The sequence below is a fragment of the Synchiropus splendidus genome, chromosome 11, assembly GCF_027744825.2.
Source record: "Synchiropus splendidus isolate RoL2022-P1 chromosome 11, RoL_Sspl_1.0, whole genome shotgun sequence".
NCBI classification, from domain to species: Eukaryota; Metazoa; Chordata; class Actinopteri; order Syngnathiformes; family Callionymidae; genus Synchiropus; species Synchiropus splendidus.
In genome coordinates this window covers 9,176,203-9,186,250 of record NC_071344.1, presented here as the reverse complement: position 1 = coordinate 9,186,250, position 10,048 = coordinate 9,176,203, and positions in this window count along the sequence as shown.

The window sequence follows — 10,048 nt, the reverse complement described above, 5'->3', positions numbered from 1 at the left end:
ATGTCCAAAGTACGTGATTCACTGGACATTAGAACAGTGGTTGGTGCTGCATTCACAACTCCCCAAAATTCAATTCAGTACGGATACGGAGAGTACATGTTGTTGCCATCTTTTGTGGCTTTCCTATGGACACTCCGGTTTCCTCCCACAATCCAGAAGGGAAAGCATAGCGGTACGTCATGGAATTAGTCTTCACTTCTGCATATAATTAGTACTGAGGAAAAAAAAACCCACTGTGCATCTACTTCAATTTTCAGCCCCTCAAATGATTTGCCTCTTATTCAAACCACCGTCACCCACCAAGCCATTTTAAATTACCAATGTAATTGGGAAATTGCATTTCAGAATAATTCAGTCATGGCTGTCAACCTTGGCAGTAAATTCAGCAATCATTTCAAGACAGCAGATTCCAACAGGCAGCGATGGGAATGGGCTTCTCCTTTGTTTTCTTTCAGGCAAACGACTAAAAGTGTTTGCCACAGGGGAAATCTGTGCATTTCCTGTCCCAGAAATGCCCTCTTCCTCTTCCAGCCAAGCGGTCAGCCTCCTGCTCCACCACACCAGCGACTCCTGAGGATTCTTCACTTTAGCTCAGGGAATTCCATTTGATCTGTCTTAAGTTGCAGAGATGGGAGAAAAGCCAACGGGTTGGAGGTAAACAGTTGGCGGCTGGAAGCGAGTGTTGGCGATATTTTGATCTGACCACCTCAAAATGCCTTTGTAGTCCTTCATGTAAACTTCATGGATTTCAGTGGCACCTCTTAATGGGTGTAGTTAAAACCTAAAGGAAGTGAGGAAGTATGTTCAGTCACATTTACGCTACCTATGTCATGAGCATTTATGTTTGACCTTCATCAGATTAACATGCTGCTCTGTATGCAGTCAACTACCCTTCACCTTCTTCCGCCGCTTATCCGGGGTCGGGTCGCAGAGGCAGCATTCGGAGCAAGGAAGCCCAAACTTCCCGATCCGCACAAACCTCCTCCAGCTCTTCCTGGGGGATCCCGAGGCGTTCCCAGGCCAGGCCGGAGACATACTCTCTCCAGCGAGTCCTGGGTCTTCCCCGGGGTCTCCTCCCGGTAGGACATGCCCGGACCACCTCCCCAGGGAGGCGTCCGGATCAGATGCCCGAGCCACCTCAGCTGGTTCCTCTGGATGTGGAGGAGCAGCGGCTCCACCCCGAGCTCCTCCCGGATGACCGAACTCCTCATCTCTAAGGGTGCGCTCAGCCACCCTGCGGAGGAAACTCATTTCAGCCGCTTGTATCCGCGATCTCATCCTTTCGGTCATTACCCAAAGCTCATGACCATAGGTGAGGGTGGGAACGAAGTCAACTACCCCAACTAGTTTAATAGTAGTTGATCAATGACATTAGCAGTCTCCTTAAGTTGGTTTTTATTTAGAACTATTACACTTAACAACAATTCTGACCAGATTAATTTTACATTCATTATTATTATTGATGAAGTAGGTTGCTGATAGATCATGTGAGACTTGAAAAACATGTTAAACACTTAGTTGCTCAGCAAGTGTTTGACTGCAAAGTCAACTATTTGCTCTGGACCCTTAACAATGAATCCACTGCTCAGTTGCTATAGAACACCCGGTGCTGCTCCTGTAAACCTCATAACATACTAGTGGGTTGCAAGACCAGTCTTAACCCAGGATAGATACACTTGGTGTCACAGTGCTAATATGCTTGGCAGTGGTATTAGAATATTAGAATTGGTCTTGGAGGGCGAGAAACAGATGGCCAAACATGACAAGATGTTATCCTGACGCATTTGAGTCAGTTTCCGTTACAGAGGAGATCGGGGAGGATCCGGTCACGAGGAATGAGGTCGGCTATTTTGTCTGCAATTAGATGCTGTACCTCTCAAGAATCTAAGTGGACTTGCTGTATGTTAAAGAGTCTTTTGGTCCAAATTCTGCAGAGAAGTTTTTAGTGTATGAGAAGGCACCGTAGAACGGAAGTCATGCAGGCCTGGCAACAAAAGCAGAGCAACAAGTCTGAGTGCATCCAATGAGGTGTGCTGCAGAGTTTTTGAAGCTCACCAGATGACTACAGAAAAAGGTAGCTATCAGAGGCCAAACTTTGTGAGAAATATTGAGGGATGTTCCGAACACCTAATATGATAATTTCGGTAAAATTATTTTACTTTGTTTTTCCGCCCAATACCAATATCCTGAGGGATTGGTTGGCAGAAAACTGATATTTGGCTATATATGTCGCAAAATTACTGATGGAAGCATATCATTATTTACAAACCTTCTTTGAGAAATTTCTTCTTTGTCGTTGAACATTTCACCACTTGTCTCCATGTTCTTCTTCATTCTATTGTACATGTTTTTATTGTGGAAGTTGAAAAACAGAAACAGAAAGAATAGATCACTGTTTTTGCCCAAGAACAACATATGACTGTGAGACCAAACATAGATTATGAGCCAGAATAAAAGGTCCAATTACGATGACATTGGAATTATTGAGAAACAGACTAATTTCTGCAGCAACTTATCTTGTTTTACAGAGCCTATTTTAGCAGTTCTCACATAATAAAAACCATATAATAAATCTAACATTCCGCTTGTACTTAAATCTCTTGCAACTAAATATGTATCCACTTTCAAGTTTTCAGAATGCAACTGAATTCTGGTATGTCTGGTGCGAATGGAAGGTTTATTCACAATGAGTTGAAAAGCAAGTACTGATAAGCTGAGTGGCAAACACCAGAATTTTTTTCTAGCATGTTGAGCTGTACTCAATGTTTGTCCTTTCTCCCTTTTGTTTTTCCAGAAAGAATTAATACATGTTTTGATTGAGTTTGTCCTCACTGCTGTATTCATCATCACCTAGACGAGAGCTCAGTGCAAGACTTGTTTATATGTAAGTTTTGATTTATTTTTTCTGTGCTTTCAATATCTTTTCTGGGTCAGTTTTTCTACCCACTTGTTGTCATCAAGGATGCAAATATCTTTCTTGTCTAATTTTCATAAGTGGATGAATTCATCACCAGGTTTTAGAAATGTTGCTTTTGAGTCATCGAGGTTATGGTACTGAGAGTAGTTGAATACGGCAATTGCAATTTGGTTTGGATTTTGAAAACGCATCGCCTTTATTAAAAAAAAAACGTCTGCAATTCTTTCCACTTAAATGCAAGTTACAGCCTAAAGCCTGAAGCACAAAATGCAAATAGACTACCTCAGTTTTTGTAAATCTTGGTTTTCTGTAGCGCCACTTCTGCCTGCAGCAGCGCTCCCACACATTTACTACACATATCACTTTCAGTGCTGAGAAAGTTTGATCCTTTGCATTGGTCCTTTCAGTTTTGGCAAGGCATGTGTGCACAGTTTCCCCCTTCAGTGTGTGGATAGGCTGCTCTCTCTTCCAGTAATCGAATGCCAGGTCTAGAGGCCTTTCCGTTTGTCGGCTAAAGAACCGAGGGGAGTGATGGCCACACTCTGGTCAGCAGCAGAACATATCTAAATCTTCCAAAGAGAGACTACCCAGGGCTTGCCGGGAGCAAATATTTAAATGTTTTGAAGCTCGTGATTCTATTTAACAACATACAGAGAAGGTCTGAATGGATTTTTAAGACCATAAAATCCACAGAGTGCAACTGCCCTGAAACAAAACACCCCTTAATACACCTTGACCAAAGCTCCTTTCCAAAGTTGGCGATTTGCATCATATTTAATTGAAGAAAAATGTTCAGAAATCTTTATTCTCCCAGGAACAGGTTGTGATTGGCGTCCTTGTATGTCATCGACCTATCTCCTTTTGCTGTTTTTTACATTTGAGAAGAGGCTTTTTAATATAACAGTTAACAGATGGCAAATGTGGTTCTTTCATTGCCTCTTTACAGACTGGCTGAAGTGGTTTGAAATAAGTTTTGTGAGAGTCATTGGATCGGAAATGAATGAGGACTTGACTCCGAGTGAGAGTGTGCATACTGAATACGCTTTTACTCGTGAATGTGATTCACCTTAACAACATGCAGAAACGAAAACTTGATTGTGAAGTGCTTATAAAGTAAATGGGATGATTGGGGCGGCCTCTACAGGATTACAGGTGATGAGGAGAGGACAATATGATTAGTGTGCATATGTCAGCAAAGTCTTCATTCATGTGCATGAAAAATAAAGTATGTCTGAGTGAGAGATCCAACAGCCCTGGAAACAATGTCGCAGAGCAGCTCACCCCAGCTTACTCCACTTTCAACAGCACTCTCATATCGCCCTTTGCAAAATCTATTAACTCGGTTTTAATTGTAAAATCAAAATTTTATTGAATATAGATATAAAATGAGGCATTAAATCAGCACATACTTCAAGGAACATCAGTGAACAATGATTGACTTGGTTCAATTCCAGGTATTGTTATCAGGCCAACAGAAAAAAAAAACTGAACCCTTATGGGAAAATTCTGAACATAAAAGCAGTGGTCAGCAAATGAATATGTGGTCATTTGAATTGAGGTCGCCGTAACCTATATGGGCCATCAAATCATGAAATGAGCCATTAGCAGGTGTGTAAAAGCCTCAAAAAATTATATTGTTGGCGTATTCTCCAGTGCCTTTATGTTAAAGAAGCCTGCATCAGCAGCCTGTTAAGAGACAAACCTTGGAGTGTGTCCTGGACTGGATTCATTTGCTGCCAGCAGGTCTGAACAATGGGCCATTCTCCGAAACAAATTGCAGATGTTCATCAACTTGTTTACTGCTGTGATTGTGCACATTAATGGCCGTCCACTCATGTCTGCCGAAACAGAACAGTCTGAGGCCGGTTGAAAGTCCTGTCCACTCATTGCTCTGCCATGTATATAAAGAAATGTGATGCCAAGGTAACACAATGAATGCATCACATCAGATGTTGTTTTGCAGGAAACTTTCTAACTCTAGAGGCTATTTTGTCCCTTTGGAAGAGACAAACCAGTGTGTACTCTTGGTACATCTCAAAGGTTTGTGCATAATATATCACCTGCAAACCTCAAGCAAAAGATCAGTGATTCTTTGAGATATAAAAATGCAGTCCACAGAACTGCATTCTGCAGATCCCAAATGACCCCTGGTTTTGGTGAGTTCCCATATGAAGCAGTACCTGTAGCAACACATACTCACTCCCATGGTGGAATATATTGACACTGGGTGAGTGGATTTTTGCCAAAGGCTGCCTTTAGCATTGCATGTTGACAACATATCCTGACACAATGGGCAGCTTGTCACGTAAGAGAAAGACAGAGGTTTGGGTAAGTAGTCCATGCTGCTATTATACATGTCAATTTCTATTTAAAAGCCCCTAAATGGACATGTGTTTCGGTCACGGTGACTTTTTATGGAGGTGAGCAACTGTCAGCAACTGACATCCAATGTAATTTAGTCAAGAAAGCTTCCAAACAAGTCGTGTTGGTTGCAGCCGAATAAATGCTATTTATCATTATCATTATTATTATTTACCTCCCCAGCTGCTACAATGTTTCTGTTTTGGTTGTTGGTACAGTTAACATATAGGTCATTTGGTTTTTGTGTTTTCTGTTTCGCACTTCACTTTACTTACTTTGCACTTGTCATAATAGTTTTGCACTCATTACTATTTTATTATTATTTGCTCCGGAAGCCAAGCAACGACTTTTCGTTGCCAAGGTCTCACTGCTGTGTTTTCTTTGTGCATTGACAATTAAAGGACGTCTAAGTCAAAGTTATTATTTTATGCAGTTTCTTTTCTGTATCTGATATTGATATATTGAGTGACAGGCACCAGTGAATAATATCATTTTAGCGCAGTTCTAGGTCGTATGTTGTGCGATATGGTTTCATGTACTCCATGTCATGTCCGTCCAAACAAGCTGCAAATCGCGAAACATGCATTCTCAAAATTGACATCAGTGTGACTCTGCACTTGTTTTAAAATGTAAAAAACTCATATGTATTATGTACTATTAATTTTATTATATGCATCATGTTAAACTAAAACACAATGTGCTGAAGTAATTGTCGCTCTGTCATAGAGCGAGTCAGACCAAAAGCAATAAATCATTGCTTTTGGTCTGACTCTAACCTCTTGTTCTTCACTTTGTTTCAACGGCGTTGATTACAGCAAACGGATCTGAATGTGTATATACATTTAGCAAATATTTGGTCAGTCATGACTCAGTTCTATGTATGTTCTTGTGTCTCAAGTGAAAGTGTGTGCTAGGAGGGGAAATCAAAAGTAAATAATTGAAACAAACACAAGTTAAATTGCTTTATGTTGCGATGGTTATGAAAGTGCTCTTGGTGATTTTTTTTTTTTTGGAAAGAACAAAATGAAATGATCAACTGGTTTACGAGATCAGCCCCAGGAAAACCTCAGAAGGGAGCATGTGAAACATCTGCTCATGTTCCTCAGGTGAAAAAAGGAACTCAGTCAGTGTGCATTTGTAAATGAGAAATGAAAAGATGTGATGAATTCTGGTTTTAGGGGCTAGGATACCAGTTCAATCATATATTTAATTCCTTTCCTTGTCTGCATTTTTTTTACATTTGTTTTCTTTTTTTTGGTTTAAGTGACTCGTGGAACTGAAACTATAAACTCTTTATTTAAGCCATATTTCTCTCACCAGCGAAGAAAGATCTTAATTAATTTTTGCAACATTCTGATATTCTCACCCTGAAATAATTATTTTTCTTAGTCTATTTTCTGCAACATAAACCTTTTTCAATGCACTTCAGAGCCACAGACTGCCATGGTAACAGGTGAAGCCATTGAGGTGTATTGTAACCTTTTGATTACATTCTGAATGGTGAAATTCTCCTTGAAACTCATCTTTAAGTGATATTCTTCCATTGTACCTGCAGGGTACAATTTATTATTCGTTGATGCCATACTCATCAGACTGGCATTGATGTGTAGAACATCACTGCAGTGGTTGGAGCTGCTGCAGTCCAACGCCGAAGACGTCCAAGGCTCAAATCCATTCTGAGGGACGCGGGCTCAAATGTTAGTTCCGCCAGAAAATCGTAATGTATACATTGGTAGTCTATCAACTATGAGGAAATAGATTATTGAAGGGAACAAGAAAGAGTCCAGGGGTATATTTAGAAATAAAAAGAGATATACTCTTTTTCCAGTTGGCCCAACTCAGCAAGACTCCAGTAAACATTTTTCTTCTGTCTTCTCCAACAGTGGGAGATCAATAAATCATTAATAAGTGAGTTATCTTTGATCTTTGTGGCCCCAAATCCAGTGCCTGGCTTTGCCCATAAGAGCAAAATAACACAAAATAATGCCTGTGGACTATATAAAGTGAGATAAAGTACAAAAGTACCAAACAACGAACAGTAAACGCGTATCATTAAGAAGTTTTGCAAGTGTTGTGTGCACTTTGTTCTCTAGTTCCCTCTGGTCATCGATTCATGTGCTTATAATGACTCTTTTCAGCTTTTATTTTAGCTCACTGGATGGAATTATAACTGGTGAAATTATATTTTTGAACAAGATCCTATGAAATGTCAAATTTCAAGGTCGAATGAAAGTCTAATGATTTGCCCAGGGAGGCATTTTTCGGTCGGCAGTTTGAGCACATGATGTGTCTGGGAAAATCTAGCCGTCATTAAAATACCTAGCGGAATTACAGTATACTGCTACTCTCCATAATCTTGTAGTCCTACTTGATTTTGCAAAAATGAATTCTGATTTTATTCTGAGCTCAGCACTCAGGTCTCTGTTCTGAACCAGTAAAACTGATTGACATGGATTGAACATCATCATTTGGTCAACCGTGCTGTATAATAATCAAGCCGCTTTTCCATCTGCTGTGATTTTCCACTTAGTACAATAGCTGCAGGTGTTAAAGTGGTCTTGTGAATTGTTTGGTTTCATTCCGGTTCATTTGCATGAGCTGCACAATGACAGCAATAGAGATGTTGGTTGGAATACAATGAGTTCCCGCTGCAGTGGTGTGTTCATTTCTGTCATCAACGAGTAGTTATCTCAAACTGACACCAGAGGTTGAACGTTGTTTTTGCCCCGCCACGGACTGAGGAACCTCACATCGCTACCTAAGCTCTATAAATGAGGAAGCTGTGTCATGAAGCTTCCCCAGTCATCACAAGTCACCAGAAATGAATTGATGGACTGATAGTTACATTGTTGTAAAGTAGGAATTGTTTCATGAGTGACTTCAAGGCCTTACGAGATAGATGGACGTCTGCATGGTATGGCTGGAAATATAATCCCTTCACTGGAATGGAAATAATACCTCTTTTACACTGAAAATAGTCGACAACTTTGTATTTTGGGTTTTGAGGAGCTACGTTGTGACACAGCAGTGGGTGGGACTGATGCCTCTGAGGGGCTCACAGCAGGAACCACTGCTTGCTCAAGATGTCGGCTATATTTGCTTTTTTTGTTCAGACAGGGATTGAAAAAAAGTGGCTTATTTGTTGCTGGTCACTTTTCAAAATAAAAGTCTCCAGCACGGCTTGGAAAGTTACAAAACTTTTGCAACAAAGTCGCCGCGTTGGCAACACTGATGAATATGACGATTCATTCATCGCCACTTGGTGTCAGCTGTCATGAGTTGCACATATTAGAAGGGAGTACTTCTTTGGGAACTACTGAAATACCCCGCTTCGGAGGTAAAACAGATGTAAAACACGTTTGATATAATAAAACAGTTTAGTTCCTGAAATGATTCTTGGAATAGAAATAACAATAATATAATAATAATATAGTTGTTATTCTGCCACATGGAATGCTGCATGTACCTTGGATACCTTCCAAAGGCAACTGACAAAAAGACAGTGACTCCTCCAAATCCCTTGATAACACTTTCGGATAAAAGTTCTTTGTCGTTGTGTGCTCAGGTAGTGAGGATTCTCCGACTTTCTTACTTGGACATTCCACATTGAATGACGCAACCCTAGGGCGTTACTAGGAATTCCGAGTTCCGAATTCAACTGGAACTCACCCATAGACAAAGCAGCTTGTTAGCAACACATTTTCGCACACCTGGACTTTAAGGTAAACAGAAGATGCGGCAACTCTGACTGAGGCTCAGCGCCCTAGCAGTTAGACCAACACCCAGCAAGGTGCTTGACATATCCACGACTCCCTGCTCTAACAGTACATGCACAAGTAACAAGCTTTCTGCTCAAGCCGTATTTCTTTTATCTGTTCTTTTATCTGTTTTTCCACTTATGTATATATCCCAATTACGGCTGCAACATTTGTTTGCTAAGCAGTTAGATATTTGTGAGCTCATTAGTTGCTGGATTGATATCGGAGGTTATAGATCATCGGTGGATGTGAATTGACGGGCAGCACAACACAGCTTGCCAATATGATAACAATTGAGCGTTAATCTGTAAATTTGTCTTGATCTGAACATATCGAGAAGGTTAAACGACTTATCTTGCTCATGTCAGACGGATAATCAGGCAACCTGACACAAACTCAATAACATTGAAAAATCACTCTCCCTGTTGTGCCAGCAAAAGGGCAATATTGTATTTCTTGACTGTTTCATACCTGGTTTACGAGGGCACATACTCTGTATAAGTGTGTGTTTAGGCTGTTCAGAGCCATCAGTTTGAGAGTCCATTTGTCAACCAGTGATAGTAAAGCTCAAATGATGTCCCTAAAGTGATAGTGTTCTTTTATTTATTGGTCTGAAGAACAGCATAGTGCTTTAACGGGTCTTTGACCATAAAAATGGGCATTTATAAGCACTTGTTGTGAGGCAAAAGTATTTTCACAGTCCAAGGTTTTTCATTTCTGGATGCATTCCTTCCACTATAGACTCGAACCATGTGTTCTGCAAATAACTTTGTATTTCAGTGAAGAGTAATGTGGTGTTCGACGTGTTCCATGCTTGAAATTCCGTGACCTCAATGAAGAAGTCAGGCTGGATTTATCAGCAGCCGAACTTGAGAAAACTGCACCTGCACTCTCTAATAACACTGCTGCACTATTTCAATTTTCAGTGTTGCTTTCTAATCTTCCTACTTGGTGTTTCCAAGCAACATTGTGTGCAGGTGGATTCACTTTTCCTTCTCAGATCCTGGGTTTT